The following is a 17,793-nucleotide window of genomic DNA, read 5'->3' on the forward strand; positions in this document are numbered from 1 at the left end:
CCATGGGTTAAAACAAGCTGAAGAACAGCAGCTAGAAAACATGTTTTCCACTGTGAAGGCTGAGCTGTCTGGCCCTTACAGAAGACAGGATAGTTGCAGAATCACATTTGGTGGCCATGGTTAGCCCATCAAGGTCTGAAGACTCCAGCAGGTAAAGAGAGTCTGCGGCACGCATCTGGAATCTAGGGGTGGGTTAGGCAGGGTGGATTTGTGAGATTAAAGGCACAGGGCTGAGGGACAACCCAGTAGGTGGCACCAAGGACAGAAATGCAACCTGAAAACCAGTCTAGTGGCCTCACTGAAGTCTCGCTCTGAAGTACACAGAGAATGCAGGCCTGGTTTGAGGAAGCGCAAGGAAGAGAGAGCCCGGCACCACAGCGGGAGGGCCCAGCGTCAGAGGGACCGGGGAAGATCCAGAGCCTCTGTGGTATGGAATGAACACAGAATCCTTGTAGACTAGAGAAGCAAACACGCAGTGTTCTGGTGTGCCCCTGGAGGTTGTAAGCACCCCAAATCAAGGGCCATCATTATAAGACGAGGAGTCCATGCAGCCACACTCTGCACCCTGATGTCTGGTTGGACGCTGGCCCATGAGTGTCCCGGGAGCCCGGGTATCCCGGATGAGGTGGCTACCACAGAAGGCACTGTCTGTGAACCCGGAAGCAGGCTCTCACGAGACACCAAATTTGCCAGAGCCTAGATTGTGGACTTTCAGCCTCCAGAACTGTGAAAAATGTTTGTTATTCCTTGCAGTGTACAGTATTTTGCCACAACAGCCTGAATGGCATAAGTCGGGAAATAAGCAATGTTTTAAGAGGAATAATGGCATTGCTTTGGTGTGTGATTAGTTAATAAATTGCAGCCTACTTCCAAGGCCTGGTGCCATAATACAAAAGGGCAGGAAGCCCCTGAAAACTGAAAGTGTACATTTCCTCATGCCCAGCCTTTCTAACTTATATCACTTGGAACTCCTGGCAGAACGTGGAACTCCACATTCAGACTGTCATGGAGTAGGAGCAGGAAGGGGCTGAAATGCTATCTCTCCCATCCATTTCTGCCTGTGCTTTTCTGATCCCAGGATTCTGGAATTCCATATGCATGACCTCCAAGGGAAGGAGTGGAATGAATTAGTCAGAGCTTTAACATTCCCAAATCCTCCTCAAATTAAAGCAGCTAAGTTTTCATTTGTTGTCTGTTTGAAGATCCTTCATGAAGTCTGGTCTAAGAATAAGAGCTCCGTTACTTAAAACACATTAGAAGTTGAGTGACTTACTCTTCAAAGTTTCCGGTGATGGAGTGTTGAAACGATGCAGCCAAGCCTAGGTGGTTTTATAACTGGTGAGCCATAGCATGGCCCGGTCTCCTGGACTCACCGACTCTCCGCTTTACCTCCTTTGAATTTGTAGCCTCTTCCCTTCTGCGAGGTGACAGGTGGCTATAGGTGCACAAGGGGTAGGGAACATCAGGAAGGTGAAATTTCAGATCCTAAGCAATTCCGGAGAAAACCCTCTGTCCATTGATGGTGTTCGCTTCCACAGTCTTGGCTGTATGCCCCCGTGTTAGTGCCCCAGGCACAGAATTCGGCTGCTTGGCTGGTGGCATCTCCCTTGGAAGAAAACAGAAGGTTAGCATCATGAGCTGTCTCCATCCAGGGGCCCACAGCACCACTTCCCCACTTCTCTCATGGTTCCAATTTGAATGAACCTTCACCCTCAGACAGCGCCCTTCTGTGTAAGTATGGCAGCCCTCAAGGTCTCTGATACAGAAATGTCCCTTGTTAAGTTAACAGGACTGTTGCATCGGGTCCACCTTTCTGCCACTCTGACCTTTGAGATGACCATTTGAAGCTGCTTAAAAACCTTCTGGGGTCTACTGGGGCGACAACTGTGGGTATGCAGTGATTAAAAACACTGAAGCGTTGCTTACACACGCCTACCTTATGTTTCTACTAAGCATGTGACTTGAACCATCAAGGATGATCACATTTTGCTGCTGCTTCTACCTGGGGTGTCCTCTCCTTCCTTCACTCCTTGGGATAGATGGGATCATGGCACACAGACACCCAGTCTCCTGGTGGTCAGTGTGGAGTTCACATTCCTAATGCAGAGTCTTTCGGATTGGCCATGTGTCTGCTTTGGCCAATGAAATGTGGGCCAAAATGGCAGCCTGCCTGTCCTACGCTGACACCTGAAGAGGCATTGCAGGTTCTGGCTTGCCCTTTGGCATATTATACTATGCCTTCACAGTGGAAGGGTACCTCATTGAGTCATTGATCCAAGGAGTGTGAGGCACACAGAACACACCTGGGCACACGCCATAGCCTCAAGACACGGCCAGCACACCACAGCTTACTTACCTGTGAGAGAGGAATATAAATGCTTATTGTTGTAGGCCACTTACTTTTGGGGTGATTTATCCATAACACTATTGCAGAACTAGCTCACTGATAAGCTTCTTCTCCTTAATAACCCTTCATGTTGGCCAGGCGCAGTGGCTAACGCCTGTAATCTCAGCACTTTTCGAGGCCAAGGTGGGAGGATCACTTGAGGTCAGGGGTTTGAGACCAGCCTGGGCAACATGGTGGAACCCCGTCTCTACTAAAAATACAAAAAAAGTAGCTAGGCGTGGTGGTGCATGCCTGTAATCCCAGCTACTCGGGAGGCTGAGGCACAAAGAATTGCTTGAACCTGGGAGGCAGAGGTTGCAGTGAGCCCAGATTGTGCCACTGCACTCCAGTCTGGGCAGCAGAGTGAGACTCCATCTCAAAAAAATAAAAAATAAAAAATAAAATAACCCTTCATGTCCTGAGGGGAAGGGTGCTCTGTCTGCTGTGGGTGCTCATCACAGTGTGTTCCATTTACAGTTAAGGCATGAGCCTATCTTCTAGGATGGAGCTCTATGAGGAGAGAGACCCTACTATTCACTTTTCTATTTCCAGGCCACTGCAGAGACTGTCTCGTGGTAGGTCTTAGATACATGGTGTGCAATGCATGATAGTATAAATTAATCAGTGCCCCTCAATACTTTTGCCTTTCTTCCTTTGTTTGTTTTAGTCATTTAAGATTGAACAACGTGGTGCCTTTGCCAGAAGTTAACAGGAAACCCAAGAGGAGATGACCCAGACTGGTTAGTTCAGAAGAGAATTGATGGGGAAGACAATGGGAGCTGCTGTTTGAATGTGGCCCTGAGATTATTTGTGCTTTTCAATCTCATGTTACCAAAACACATTTCAAGCTAGCCTATAAATCACACCTTGTGCACAATTTTAAGTGGATAAATATTTGTCGCCCAAGTGAATGATGTTTCCAGCTTTCAAAAAATTGTATTAATTATAATGGTGTGAATGTTTACTCTCATTGCCTTGGCTGTTTAGATCCAATACAGCTTCTTTTTAAAATAGGAGATTTCATCTTCTTCGTTGACTCCCATCTCATCATAGGTAAAGAGGAGATAGGAGTCTATCCTCTCAGATCAGGTTCTTCAGAAAAAGGCTCAATAACAAGATTGTGAGTGCAAGTAGTTTCTTTGCAAGGTCATCCTGGGAAGCTGTGATGGGAAGGCAGGCAGTAAAATATGTGTTAGCAAGAACTTTAAGCACCGTGAGCAACTGGAGCCCAACCCCACTGGGGAGCTCTGGAAGCCAGTATAAAGCATGCCTTAGAATGATCCTTCCTGAGGTGAGGAGCTGGGGTATGAATACACCCATCCCACTCTCCCACTGTCAGTAGCCGAGGGCTGCACCCGTAGGGTGTTGATTTTCTGGTACTTTCTGACCTGCTCCACACATGGCTGGAGTGGGCTCTGGTTAGGAGTGGAAGACGATCTAAGATGATCTGAGCAGGCTGCCGCAGAGTCAGCTACATTCGGACATCACGTTGCATGTTTAACATGTGGCTGTCTCTTTAGATTTGAATCCTATTGTTTTGGTGGTATGGTCTCTGTTTTGGAAGTGCTCTGCCTTTTAGATTCCCTTCGTCCCCTTTCCCCTGTCCAATATGACAGCAAGCCACCAGAGGAGCTTTCTTAGCCTCCTAGTGGGAGAGGAATGGGCATCAGATCTTGTCTCTCTTCTTCTGTGGCTGATCCATGGCTTGTATCTGGTGAAGTGTGATGCATTCCAACAGGCTTCCTGCGGGGGTTGTGTTCCTACTTCCCACTGGGGGCCTTGAGTGTCACTCTCTGACCTCTGGTGTCTACACCCACAAGCTCCCTTGGCTCCTTGTGTCATTCATAGCTGACCGAACAGCACCCTAGGGTTCCACATGGGAATGGGAGACAGTTCCTTTGTTTTGGGCTTTCTGTTTCAATGTCTGCTGTGCCTTCTCACATCCCTGACTTCACCACATGGAGGAATGGCAGGGCACATACGGCTCTCTGCTTGATTTCCTTTCTCTCTCTTTCTCTTGCTCTCGCTTCATGGAGATCTGAAAGGATAGATTCTAACATGTCCTTCTCTCTCCAGTCCTGGATAATGCTAAACTTAATGTCTTATTGTCCAGGCCTGGATCTTAACAGAAATAGAAAAAAAAAAAAAAGAAAATCCTTGACTTATAAAACAAACGTCTTGCTGCAGATTTAAAAATCATGTTCCAGATGTCAGAATATAATATGGAATCTTTCTTCATATTCACAGAGTAGCAAACCTAAATATCCCTGAAGCAGTTGAATGCCACCAACTCAGTAAGAGGAAGGACAGTATAAACAAATGCAAAAGAGAAAAGGACATCAATATATTTCAACAATATTGTTCCCATTTCATTATAGCCTCTCTACATTTTTTTTTTGAAAAACAAGACTAAGGTCAGAAAAAATTTCAATCCATCTTGTTAATTCTCTCTTTTGTTTTTTCTGTCCATTCATTGAGCTTTCTCTAAGTTCAATTTTGAAATAACGTGTATCAGTCACAATGCTATCATCTTTAAGGAAGACAAAACCAATTCAGACTGATCTAAAAAGGACCTTGTAGCCTCCACAGTGCCAACTTGGAGATGACCCTGAGCAAGGCTGGGGCACCGTCCTCCAGGATGCAGTATACACCCTTCCTCTAGAATCATCTTATAGACCTGCCCCTCTACTTCCCAAGTAGTAGAACATATTTTGGGGAACCAAGAGGTGGAAGTAGGCATGAATCTGCTTACATCCCTCCTGGGGGGGCCCTATCAACACTGGTGGGCAGAGATTCTACCAGTGGCTGGAGTTTTGAGTAGCTCACTTGGAAATCTTTGTGTGAAGAAAGGAGGAGTTCGATGTAAGAATACACTTGAATTTGTGGGTAATCTGTGATTTGGCTTGGGAGTCTCAAGGGAGATGGGTTAGGAGAGTGGGAAAGAGGTGGTCGGGGAGAAGGCATGGATGGGTCTACGGGGGTGGGCATGAAGTGTGAAAACCTCTGTATCTTGTGCTAACACCCACCAGAGAGCAATTGCCATGTAGGAGGAACCAAACAACCAGCTGGACAGAAGGACGAGCAAGGTGGCATCAGCCAGCCTCTGATACTTGTGACCCCATTGCTGGCAGGCAAGGTACATGCAGGTAGTAGCCATGGTGCTAGGGACGGGGCTTGTGTGCTAGCCTTGTGGAATTGGCATCCACTCCCCAGGGCTAACCAGCTCCTGTCTCTGTGAAACACCCTCCTGATGCTGGAACGTGGCGCTGTCCCTCAAGTAGGCCAACCAATCATGGGGTGTCAAGTTGTTTACATTTGGATCCCTTTCCTAGAAGAAAAGAGATCTTTCTTGACTGAAATTGATTTATATTCTAGTTGTGGGTTTGATCTTCCTGCATGTGAACCTTTGCCAGAATGAAAATCTGATGACCTACAGGAAACACTATGCAGCATCCTGTCAGACCAAGCGACCCCCTTATAGCAAAAGTGGTACAGCAGCAGACACACACACCTAGGTCCTCTGGTCCTCACCTCCCATGTTGCCCAGAAGCTGATGACATGAAGGCCCAGTTATACAGAGGAGGCCCAGAGCAATGCCAGCTTGGAGATGAGCCTGGGCAAGGCCAGGGCACCACCCTTCAGAATGCAGAATACACCCCGCATCCAGCATCATTTTATGGAGCTGCATCCCCTAACCGTGAGTAGCAGGACGCAGGTCTAGGATCCAAGAAGTGGAAGTAGGCATGGGTCTGCTTACATCCCTCCCCAGACCTATTTGTGGAATAAGTTCTGTTTCCCCTCCCAGCAATTGTGGATCTAGAGATGTTCTTCCCAAAGGGGGAATGGTTCCATCAGGGGTCACAGCAAGAATCCATGAAGCTTAAACTTTGCTTAAACTTCTGAGGTTTTCATCCAATAAAGTAGGAGGCAGAAGAGGAGTCCGTTTCTTGGAGGGGGCCACAGGCTCTGACTGCCAGAGGAGGGAGGGCTGCTTCACACGACAGGGGCAGGGAGGAAAATGTTTGGCACTCAGGGGATCCCCAGGCACCACTTGGTGTTCCCTTGCTTCATTTTGATGGCAAATAAACAAGCACTGCAGCCAGAGTCTGAGAAGGGCTTGGTAAATAGAACCTCAGACTTCAGGAAAGAGGGTGTGGGTCACCACATTAGGAGGGCCACAGGGACCAGCTGTCAGCAGACCAAGAGCAAGAAGAACCTACAATGGCTAGTGGACGAGGGAGCTGAGAAGCATCAGTGGGGAGAGGAGTTGCAGTGGCTGCAGCTATGATTCTTTCCACTAAATCTCTTGGTTGTTTCCTCAGGAAGAAGATAAACAAAAACACCAAAGGAGCTGCTCCCAGATGGAGTAGACTTGCCATACAAAGCAAGGGAGTCCCAGCAGGGCAGGGATCTGTAGTTGATGGTGATGCAGCACCCAGGAAACCTCATCAGGATGTAGCTACACCTTCTCCCACTGCAGGCAGTACCAGCTGCTGAAGGCTCACAGTTGAGATTGTCTAAGGAAAGGGGACACATAGCCCAGGTGATGCCCACTCTCCAGGGACAGCCTGCACCAGTGACTAGATGCAGGAGGAAAATGCCCACTGCCTGGCTTCTATTTGTGATGGCCTCTGAAGGGCTATCTCAGATCCACTGCTGCCTTTGGGGGAACAGAGGTCCTTGTGGAGACCACATTCCATCTGAACTACCTCTGCCCAATCCTGCTTTCCTGACTTATGGTTGTTGTTCCCAAGAGGACACCCTCATAAATCACTTCCAGGGAACTCAACTGAAGCCATAAATCCCTCCAGAAAAAAATCTCCAAGGGGAGTCTCCCTGCAACTCATGGGATTGAATTGGGCCCTATGCCCATCCCTTAATCAATGACCCACAATGAAAGTGAATTTTCATGCTGCTATCTGCCGGAATGTTGGGAAGTCCGTGACCAGCACATTGACCTCTCCAGCGATGTCCCCAGAGCTGCAGCATCATGGGAGTGGGATGGACCGTGTCGGCTCTTCTGGATCTTCTGTGCCACTGAGCAGGGGAATGCATTGCATGCCATCCTGGGCACCTGCCTCCCAGAGGAACAGAGCAGCTGCTGCTGGTCAGTGTCTACCATGAGGCTCGCATCTGCCAGGCCCCCATGCATGCAAACCAAAACATGTACGTGTGTGCATATTTAAACTTCTCATGGTTAGAGTCACCCTGTGTAAGAATAAACCTCAAATATTTAATGCTTTTCTTTAAAAAATTAAAAAGAAAAAAGCAATTCAGGACTTGGGGCTTCTTGAAGAACTTTAACAAGATAAAGTTCTCAATGAGAACTTTAGTATCATCATAGAATTTTAAAAGCACAAAGCTGGAGGAGTTGCTGTTGCTTATGGTGCAGCAAAAGCCCCACACTGTGTACTCTGAAACTCTAGTTCAGAGGATGTAGCAGGAGTTTTAGAAAAGTAAAAGGTAAGTATGTGTGGTTAAATACATTAGATCACGCTGAATAACAGGAATAAATAGGCTTCTTTGCTTGGGTCCCCCGAGAGCATCTTCCCTCCGTATTTCACAAACAGCCTAGGAGAAGCCACCTGCATGACCTCGGAGAACCTCTTAGAATGAAGGTTGTATTTCCTTCTTATTTGCACGTGGGCTGGTGCAGGCTGTTCCTGTGGTACTCACTGCAGCACCCAGCATGCCAGCTGTCATGTCCTCATGCGATTAGAAGAATTCCACTGTTACACAAACATGTATGGAGCACTTCCTGTCACTGAACAAGTTTTCTGCTCTAGGGGTTTGTTTCTCTTTCTGAGTCAGGAATCAGAATTCAAAGATTGTTCATTAAAATGTTTGCCCGCTGGTATCTGCTACGAGGGAAAGGAGAAATGGGTCTGAGTCACATGAGGCATCACGACTTCTGTCAACTTTATTTTATTAACCTTGAAAACCGAGCTCTCACATGTCAGTAATAAACTTTTCCCTGAATGTTTACCAGAGCCTCTATTTTAGGCTTGTCCTGTTTGTTTCTTGTCAGCATATTCTATCAGGAATATTCATAGTAATCAGGTCAGTACCTAAGAAAATCAACAGCAGATTATTTAGAAAACCCTCAAAGGTCTAGGGATATTGTGTTTATTCAACATGTAGATCCAAATGATAAGGAATGCCTGATTAACTGTGGACATTATCATTAAATGAAATAAAAACTGAATTATATTATGCACAGTTTTCTGGAGGTCTTGATTCATTTGATTATCTTCTGATATTTTCTGTTGCTTTTTGTGGTTTCGTGAGTTGTTGCAGGTTTTAATGGCTTAGGTAAGCAATGGAATGGAGGTGCTACTGAGCAGTGAGATTGTATGGAGGTCATTAGGAGGACGGGAAAGCAGCCTGCCATGGTAGGTGTACACGATTAAAATTAGGTCCAGAGTAATCTGGAAATAAGATAGCCTTGGAGGAAGAGGAAATCCAGTTTTCTGTTGAAGCTGCTCATTGAACCCCCTACGAGGTCATGGAAATAGCCCCTAAGAACACACAAGTCTCCATGATCGGTGCTAACATCTTATGACTTGCAAATGCACTGTGTTCTAGGATGCATAACAGGTTCTTCTCAGATCTCATCTCAGGACACTATTTTAAGAAAAGTCTTGTTACTCTTCTATCAAGGACCCGTGGCGAGACTCCCGTGTGCCCCATGCTGCTGGGTCTCCATCCTGCTGGCAGCTAATGCTGACCTAAACCTGCATGCAGGGGTTCTTTTGGGGTGAAAATTGAATGAGCTGCTTCCTTCCTCGTGGGCAGGAAATGCACAGTGCCTGGTAAGCAGAGAGAGTTACTCGTTTAAAGTTTCAGTGTGCTGAAAGAGCTAATACCAGCACAAAAAACACAAAACACAAACTGGTTAAGTACAGAATGTCTCTCTCTGGGCATTCACTCTCAGAGCAAAATAACATTGATGGAAATAGCCAAGAAGCAAGGGTGAAATATTGTCAAGCAGACAGGCATGAGGGCTTGAAGATATATTTAGGCTTCAGCTCCGTCTTGCCTGGGAAATTTCTCAGTTACAGTAAACGAGTGGGGGACACAGCACCTGGATGACCAGGTTCTGAGAGTCAGCAATGGCTCAGCGCTGGGACATGTGGGCAGACCCACTGCCCCTGTAAACTCCTGTCTTCCCACCATGAGCATCTGCAATCCAGCAAGACCTGGTGACCCTCACGCCTGCACACCATGTTCTGTAACCTGGATTTCCAAAGGAGACCATGATTTCATTTAAATGTTTTTTCCCCCACATATTTTTCCCTACAACCTTTTACAAATTTCCAAGATGGCCAGGCGCGGTGGCTCACGCTTGTAATCCCAGCACTTTGGGAGGCCGAGGCGGGTGGATCACGAGGTCAGGAGATCGAGACCACGGTGAAACCCCGTCTCTACTAAAAATACAAAAAAAAAAAAATTAGCCGGGCGTGGTGGCGGGCGCCTGTAGTCCCAGCTACTCGGAGAGGCTGAGGCAGGAGAATAGCGTGAACCCGGGAGGTGGAGCTTGCAGTGAGCCGAGATTGCGCCACTGCACTCCAGCCTGGGTGACAGAGCAAGACTCCGTCTCAAAAAAAAAAAAAAAAAAAAATTTCCAAGATGGTTCTGGAATCAAAAGCCAATTGATAGGCTTAGTAGAATTCTATCCTAAGATTTTACTGAACCAGACAGACTTTTCTTTAATAATGCCTGCCTAGCTGGTCTGAGTCCAGGGGATAAATTGTGAATTAAGTGTCACCATATAGATAAAGATGCCCAGCATCGGATAACTTCAGAGTAGTGCTACCAGACTGTGCCTCCATCTCATAGACTGAATGTTGTATCTTCCCAAAATTCATATGTGGAAGCTCGAACCCCCAGTGTGGCTGTATTTGGATGCAGGGCCTTTACAGAAGTAATTAAGGTTAAATGAGGTTGTAAGGGTGAGGCCCTGATCCAATAGGATTAGTGTCCTTGTAAGAGACACCAGAAGGCTTCCCCCACCTCTCCCTCCATACACAAAGAAGAGATCACATGAGCACGCAGGGAGACCGTGGCCACCTACAAGCCAAGGGCAGAAACCTCAGAATGAGATCTACCTTGCTGGCACCTTGATCTTGGATGTCCAGCCTCTAGAACTGTGGGAAATACACTGCGGTGTCTACACCACCCAGTCCATGGTATTTTGTGCTGGTGGCCTGAGCTTACTCACACACTGCATGAGTAAGCACACCTCTCCACTAGGTGTCTGCAGTACTAGTGATAACTGTAAGAACTTAGATTCACCATGCAGTAATGACTTGCTGTGTTTAGATTTGCCATCCAGTGATGACTTGCTGTGTGCCTGGCCCTGTTAAACACTCTAATCTGTATTTGTTTCTCCTTTTGCTGTGGGACATTTTCCTTCCATGTTCTTGCTGAGCCCTGGTCCGCAGTCTGTAGGGAATCTTGCACATCAACATGAAGACAATGTGCTATGCTCAGACAGGCTGACTTGGCATTGCTTTGTTAAAGCCATAACAAAAAACTGGGTTGCAGTCTCAGTTTTACATGTTTCATTTCCCTTTGGATTCATACAAATTTGACAGATTGTATTTCTGTGTCATCCCAGCATTGGGGTTCATGTGACAATCCTTTGGGTAAAAGTTGATCATGTAAACCTCCTGGGTTCACAGCCCAACCACAAAGTCTTTGGAATGAAGCTGTCCCAGCAGCAAGTTTATAAAATGGCCACCTGTGCCATGGGAGTTGTGGGGACAGAGGGAAGAAAACCTCATCTAGAGACCTTGCTCGCAGTGATTTCTCTTCTCTCTTTAACCACTTCACTCATTTGAGTCTAGAAGGTTCTGGAAGATTCTGCCTTCAGTAAGTGATGCCTCAACTCACTATCTGCTTCCATTCAGTGGAGAGCTGAGTGGTCGCTGGGAACAAGCTACTGCCACTTGGGCCATGAGATAGGTGCCTTGACAGGACCAGGGCTTCTAATAGCGGGGTCAGAGGTGAGGGAAGGAAGGAGGGCAGCCCTCTACCACCTATTTTGATGGGATTCAGATTGGTACTGCCCCCTCCCTTCACCTTGGTGACAGCCCACCATGGGGCCAAGGGCTGTGTTCCTCTCTGCTCAAATCCCTCCCTCGTTTCCTCTCTCCTTGTCCTCCTATTTCAGTTCATACCAGCAAATACACTGCTCAGACTGTTCATGTGGCTATGGGACTGAGGGCTGAGGGTAGAGCTAGAGATTCTGTTTTGACCCCAGGTGTGTTTGGTCCATCAGGTTGGCCAAGCCAACTTTGCCAATTGGCGAGGTGAAAGCCAGCACACAGTCCCCATCCTGGCAGCCCAAAGGCAAGGCCTCCTTTGCCGTTCAAGCAAGAAAGCAGATAGAGAATCCTTCAGTCCTCAGTGTGAGACCAGCACTCCCCACTCCTCAGCTGCGAAGGGACACAGTCTGCATTGTCAGGTAGCTGGCCCTACAGCATCACTTTTTCAGGGTATCAGGCATAGCAGTCACATCTCTCTATAGGAAATGTAAACCCACGGCCCATTAGGAGTGTGTTCTCCTGTGTAGACACAACACTGCCAAGAATTTTGCCAGGCGTGGCCTGATCTACAAAGTAGCGTCAATCTGCAGGAAGGAGCTCTTAATATTTGAGCAACGAGCAGCTAATTTCCCCTTTCTTTTCTAAACACAGTTTGAGTGAGGGTGTGATGATTTGGAAGAAACCCAGGTAAGCATCACCTTATTTAAGAAGCCGAGTTTGATAGTCAAAGTCCCAACCTTGATTGCTTCAAAAATAAGAGAAAGATCTGTGTTCCGGTCCAGATCTGCGACTAAATTATATGTTAAGTTTGCTTGGCAATTGAACTGGTAACTTTTCTCCCCTCGATTTGCACCTAGATAGGCCTTAAATGTGGAGTCTAGAAAATGAGAAACAAAAGAGTGATGCCAAAAGCCATTATTAAAGACACTAGAAATTTTCGGTAGGAAATAGGCATCTCCCCTTCATCCTCATACCATCCCTCATTTTTCCTTGTAAAGCTATTCCCCCCTCCCTTCCTCCCAACCTCCTTGCTTCCTTCTATCCTCCTTTCTTGTCTTTCTTTTTCACTTCCACCTTTTATTCAGCCAGTATTTCTCACATGTCAGTGTTGTGCTAGGCTTCAGAGGAACAACCAGAAAGGCATGTGTGTTCTGTCCTTCAAAGCTCTCTGTCCTCCCGGAGCTCTCTGTCCTCCCAGAGGGGTCTTGATGGTGCTGGTAAACTGTGCTAAAGCTGCATAGAAGCTGAGCTGGGAGCTGAGGGGCACAGGCAGGGGCCACCTAGCTCAGGGTCTGTGTGAGTGCGGGGCGGAGGCTTTCATGGGCTTCCTGGGGAAGGGCTGCCAGATCCAATTCTCAAAGGCTGACAAGGAGACAGATGGGCAAACAGTATCAGGCGCTCCAAGTCTAAGGACCAGCAAGCCCAGCGACCTGGCCCAGAGCACAGCAGGTGTGAAACACGGTGGCTGTCTGTGAGGAGCTCGGGGTGCAGCGTGGTGTGGGGGAAGTGGGGCTGCAGATGCAGGCAGAAGCTGCGTCAGGAGGGACTTTGCTCTTCCACTAGGAAGTCTGGTCTTGGCTGTGAAGGTGCTGGACGTCGCAGAAGGGCTGAGAGGAGGGGGCCATGCCCAGCACTGTGTTCATGCACACGTTTAGAGAAACTGGGCTTTTTCAGGGAAACTTGGATGGAGGCTTTTGTGGCAACCCTGACCTGATGGAAGATAAAGATGTCAATATCCACATGGTCCTGATGGGAGATATTTTGGAGATAGAATTGGTGGGCCTATTTACCAAGCAGCCTGAAGGGTGGGAGGAGGAGTCTGCCATTGTTTGGGATCTTTGGTGATTTCTTTTTAAGGAGCTGATGGCTCACGCCGAATGGTTCTAAGGGCCTTGAACACAGGCCTCTCCCACACGTCTTCCTTAATAGACTCCCGACTCCAGACAGGAGTCCAACATTAATACTTCATATCTGGGTGACCAAACCCTGCTGGCTCACACCTAGGAAAGGAGCAAGCTGGAGGAAGCAGAGCCTTCTGGGAGGAGTGGGAGGAAGGCTCGCCAGGGAATGAGGCTGCTGCACCCAAGGGGAACCAAGCCTGGGGGCAGTGGGGTCTTGCACCCTCCTCCCAGTGTTCCACAGGATGGGTGTCTATGCCCAGAAGAAATGCACAGGAAGGGAGACACCTAGAGACACCCGCCTGGTCCAAAAACGTGGTGAACCCAAGCCCAGAAGACAGTCCAAGCTGACAACAGTAAGGCAGGGGCTGAACAAAACCCATCAGGGAGCAAGCTAAGGTGGTTGGCGCCTGACGAACCTTCAGAAGTGCTTCCTTTGCTCTTCTGAGTAACTAAAATTTAGCCAAAATGCATAGGAGAGAAGCCTCCTCCTGCCTAGGCTCCTCCTGGGCTGTTCAGGACAGCTGCAGCCAAGTTGAGACTTAGAGCTGTGAGTAGGCAAGAGGAAGCGAGGCAGGCAGCTCTACCGCTGGCCGGTGTGAGGCATCCCAGATGGCTCCATGCAGCAAATGCATCTGCAGTGATTGCTTGGTATCATCCGGATGGAAACAAAAGAAAACAGGTGAACAAAGAAACAGGAGCTGTAGTTTTCCAGTTTATAGGTATTTTAAATTGCCTCCTAGCTTTCCTGGTGCAGACATAGCATCCCTTTCTTTAAGTTTTGGGGGCTCACTAACCTTACAAGATGATGGCATGAAAGTTCCAAGCACACAGACAGGCCCAAGCAGATACTAAATAAAATAACTCAATGAAAATTGCCCAAATCAGAGAAATGATTTGAAGGCATATTATTTGTCAGGCTCTGTATCTATATTATTTCAACATCTCAAGTTCATCTGTAGAGACAACTATATTATTATGATTTAGTTGACAAGGAAACAGAGACCCTGAGCATATAGGTAACTTGTCCCTACTGTGACAGGCTGGGATTCAGACCCAGAGCTAACTCCAAAATTTACACTTTTAAAAGGGAAATGTGGGTGGGAAGAATAGGATCTGTGGTCTGTTGATATTTCTTCTAGTGAGAACCTACCAGTGCCTTTTCCTCAAGGTATCAGATAGATCCACCTGGAACATTCTATTTTGCTTCCTGTAACCCTCCAATGGTGTAGGGGAGTTGAGGTGAGGAAGGGGTGGGGTGGTACAGGTGAGAGTCAATTTCGATCTTTTAGTTATAAAAGTCCATGGGTAGATTCCGATGCCTTCCTTGACCAGCCTATTTCTGCAAATTCTCCAGTGTGTCCATCCACTCTTAACTGTGTTCATAAATCATATCTCACAAACTTCACTATCCCTTAACTGTGTTGTAGCGCCTGGTCACAATTTTCTCCTTACTAAATGATATATCATGATTCAGCAACCGTGCACAGGACAACTCAATTCAATATCAACCTTGTAGGCTTAAAAATGAAGCAAACAAGCCTTCAAGAAGGCCACGTGCAGGCATGTATACTGACCTCAGGCCTCTCTTGGCCCAATGTTTGTGAACAGAAGTCAGAAGGTAGCAGTTAGGGGATACAGAATTTACTCTGTAGTTTGCAAAAGAAACAAGCAATCTTTGAGATCCAGGCCCTTCTATGTCCTGTAGATCACAGCCGATGTTTCATCTGCATTTGCACAAAGGATTCCTTTGCCCCCGGAGGTGCCACATTTTCATCACATATGGCAGTGCTGAAAATGCTGCTTTGGTTTGTGTGAAAGAAGGGATGGAAGACTTTAGTGAGTTTTTAAAGTATTCCTTGTAGAATTAAACTCATACTGTGGAACAAGGACATGTTACTGACTCACACCGATCAAATCTGTGGTCCAAACTTTGAGCCCTACAAGGGGCAGCCAGGACACCAGCTTCATATGTAACCTAGTGGGGTTGCCATAGCAGAACACCATAGACTGGGTGGCTTAAACAATAAACATTTATTTCTCACAGTCCTGAAGGCTAGAAGTCAAGATCAGGGTACCAGTATGGTCAAGGTCTTGGTAAGGGCCCTCTTTCTCATTCACAGATAGTCATCTTTTAGTCATCTCACAGTGGAGAGCAGAGGGAGAAAAGACAAGCTTTGTCATGTCAGTTCTTATAAAGGTACTAATCCCGCCATAAGGGTTTCACTCTGTGACCTATTTACCTCTTAAAGACCCCATCACCAAATGCTTTCACACTGGGGATTAGGGTTTCAACATATGGATTTTGGAGGGATACAAATATGTCCTTGGCATATAGTAATTGACACAGTGCGGTATCAGTGAAAGAATGGACAAGCATCTCAACAGAACAGTGTAGAGAGCCCAATAGGTCCACATAAATATAGTCAACTGAACTTTGACTAAGACAAAGGCAATATAATGGAGAAATGTCTTTTTAACAAATGGGGCTGAAACAACTGGACACCCACATGCCAAAAAAAAAAAAAAGTTCTAGATACAGATCTTGTACTCTTCACAAAATTAACTAAAGTAGGCAATAAACTTGAGTCTAAAATGTAAAACAAAACCCCTAGAAGATGACATAGGAGAATACCTAGATGACCTTGGGTATGGTGATGACTTTTTAGATACAACAGCTAAGGCTCAATCCATGAAATAAATAATTGATAACTGGATTTCAGTAAAATAAAACATTTTTGCTCAGCAAAAGACAACATCAAGAGAATGAGAAGCCAAACAACTAGATTAAAAAATGAGTGAAAGACTTTAATAGAAATCTTGCTAAAGAGGAGGTACAGCTGCAAAGTAAGCATGTGAAAAGATGCCCCACATCATTGTCATTAGGGAACTGCAAATTGACACAATGAGATACCACCACACACCAAAACCCAGAACTCTGACAACACTAAATCCTGGTGAGGACATGGAGCAACAAGAACTCTTATTCAATGCTGATGGGGATGCAAAATGTACAGCCACTTTGGAAGGCAGTTTATCAGTTTCTTACAAAACTAAACATAAGATCCAGCAATCGTGCTCCTTGTTATTTACTCAAAGGAGTTGGAAACTATGTCCACACACAAAAAAACTGCATATAGGTGATTATAGTAGCTATATTCATCATTGCCAAAACTTGGAAGCAACCAAGATGTACTTCAGTAGGTGAACAGATAAATAAAATGTGGTACATTCATACAATGGAATGTTATTCCACCCTGAAAAGAAAGGAACTATCAAGCCATGAAAAGACATGGGGGATCCTTAAATGCATATTACTAAGTGAAAGAAGTCAACCTGAAATGGCTACTTACTATATGTTCTAATTATATGACATTCTGGAAAAGAAAAACTATAGAGACAGTAAAAGGTCAGTGGTTGCCAGGAGTTAGAGGGGAAAGAGGGATGAATAGGTTGAGCACAGAAGATTTTTACAGCATGAAAATAACTACCCTATATGGTATTATACTGGTGGATACATGTCATTATACATTTGTCAAAACCCATAGACGGTACTGCCCCAAAAGTGAATCCCGATGTCAACTATGGACTCTGGGTGACAATGATATGCCAATGTAGATTCACCCATTGTAACAAATGGACCTCTCTAGAGGGGAGATGTGATAACGGGGAAGGCTGTGGATGTGTGGGGGCAGAGGGTAAATGGGAAATCTCTGTACTTTTCATTCAATTTTGCTGTGAACCTAAAACTCCTCTAAAAATAAAGTTTATTAATTATTTTTAAAATAGTAATATTGCCAATGAGGAAGAGCCTGCAGAAATGGAGCAACCAATTGAAGGAAGGTATTTCTAATGCCCCTTTTGCAAGTATTGATAATCAGATAAGTCCACCTGCAGATGGAAAAGTATGTGGATTCGTTGTCTTTTGCTATGTAAAAAATTACCCCAGACTCAGTGGCTTAAAACAACATATATTTATTACGTCACCGTTTCTATGGGTCAGGAATCCGGGCTGGATTCTCTGTGCAGGGTTTCCGATGGCTACAATTAGGGTGTTAGCAGGCCTGCATTCATTCCTGCAGCTCAGGGTCCTCTTTAGTTCCTGAAAGTTGTAGGACTGAAGTTCTCATTCTCTGCTGGCTGCTTGCCAGGGGCTGCTTTCAGCTCCTGGAGGTTTCTGGGGTTCCTTGCTACTTGGCCCCATCCACAGCTTCTCTCATGCTTAGAATCTTTCTTTCTTCAGAAAGGGCCTTTAAGAATCTTACCTGTTCAATACACAGGAAGGGGAACATCACACTCCGGGGACTGTTGTGGGGTGGGGGGAGGGGGAGGGACAGCATTAGGAGATATACCTAATGCTAAATGACGAGTTAATGGGTGCAGCAAAACAACATGGCACATGGATACATATGTAACAAACCTGCACATTGTGCACATGTACCCTAAAACCCAAAGTCTA

The sequence above is a fragment of the Hylobates moloch genome, unplaced genomic scaffold, assembly GCF_009828535.3.
Source record: "Hylobates moloch isolate HMO894 unplaced genomic scaffold, HMol_V3 SCAFFOLD_10, whole genome shotgun sequence".
NCBI lineage: Eukaryota > Metazoa > Chordata > Mammalia > Primates > Hylobatidae > Hylobates > Hylobates moloch.